This window comes from Acanthisitta chloris, unplaced genomic scaffold (genome assembly GCF_000695815.1).
Source record: "Acanthisitta chloris isolate BGI_N310 unplaced genomic scaffold, ASM69581v1 scaffold24350, whole genome shotgun sequence".
Lineage (NCBI taxonomy): Eukaryota > Metazoa > Chordata > Aves > Passeriformes > Acanthisittidae > Acanthisitta > Acanthisitta chloris.
Genome location: NW_008651439.1, coordinates 4881 through 6094, shown reverse-complemented (window position 1 = coordinate 6094; position 1214 = coordinate 4881).

Here is a 1214-nt window from a genome sequence, read left to right as displayed (position 1 = left end):
TCACCTGTCCCACCCAAACCTGCCTGTTGCAGTTGTCCTGCAAGAGTTCTGCTCCTGTATTTGCAGAGAGTGAAGTCCTTCTTCATGTTACTTGTTGTTTAATGTCTACTCTGTTCCCTCCTATGCTCATTTTCAGACAGAGGAAATGTGGCCCAGACCCCTGGTGTCCTCAGGGCCTTTGCAGAGCCTGTTGATCCCCTCCACACCCTTCTCAGGATGAAGAGATCTGTATTTGGATGCTTTGCAGCAGCAAAATGTTTCTCATTTTCTCCTCTGATTCCCTCCTCATGTCTCATTTGATTTTCTGATAGCATCTGAGCACTAAAGCTATTGTTTCCATGGACTCACAAGTCATCACCCCAAATGCCACCTCTGAGCAGTAACAGACAACTGCGCAACACTGAGAGCTCCCACCTGCATGTATTCACCCTTATCCATGCTGAATCTATCTCTTTCTGCAGAAGGAATCTCACTCTCCTCCTGATCAGCCCAAAGTAGAGGAAAAGGAAGCAGAAAATAAGACTTGTCCCTTCCTGCCACCCATCACTCGCCTTCCTCCAGCTTCTGGGTGCACATAGGGCTGGCACAGATCCATAGCTCTCCCACAGGTCACATTGCACCTGCACAGGGACCTCGATTCTCTGGTGCATTCCCTCACCACATCACTTCTGGCACACACAGAGCCCTGGGCAGGAACATAAGGTCCAGCTCTATGAGTGGCTGAAGCCACCAAAGGGGTCCCCAACCCTAGGGCTGGGGTTGCTGGGGTGCCAATCGAGAGCTCAGGGGCTGTACAGCTCACCGAACCAAGGAGTTGAGACAGATGAAGCCCAGTAATCCCTGGCAGCGCTTCCAGCCCCTTTGGGTCACTCTCAGTGTCACCAGCAGCACAGCTGCAGCGGCTGGGGCACAGCAGTGTTGTGGGACGGTGTCACCCTCTGGTGACACAACGGCGCTTGCATGGAAAAACATCTGTGCATGCTCGTACCGCCCAGTTTTGGGGGCTGAGCAAGTGCTCCTCCGCTGAAATCCTGTTGACCTGAGCAGGAGCCATCCCAGGTGCCTTTTCCTAGGATAACCTTTCCCACCAGTTATCCACGCGTGCCCCCCTCGCCCCCCCGCCGCTCTCCCCCTCGTTCGAAAGCCTTTCTGAAACCCAACCTGACCGCGGGCATGGAAAATTTCAGCTTGGATGCGATCGGCCGGCCCCCAGA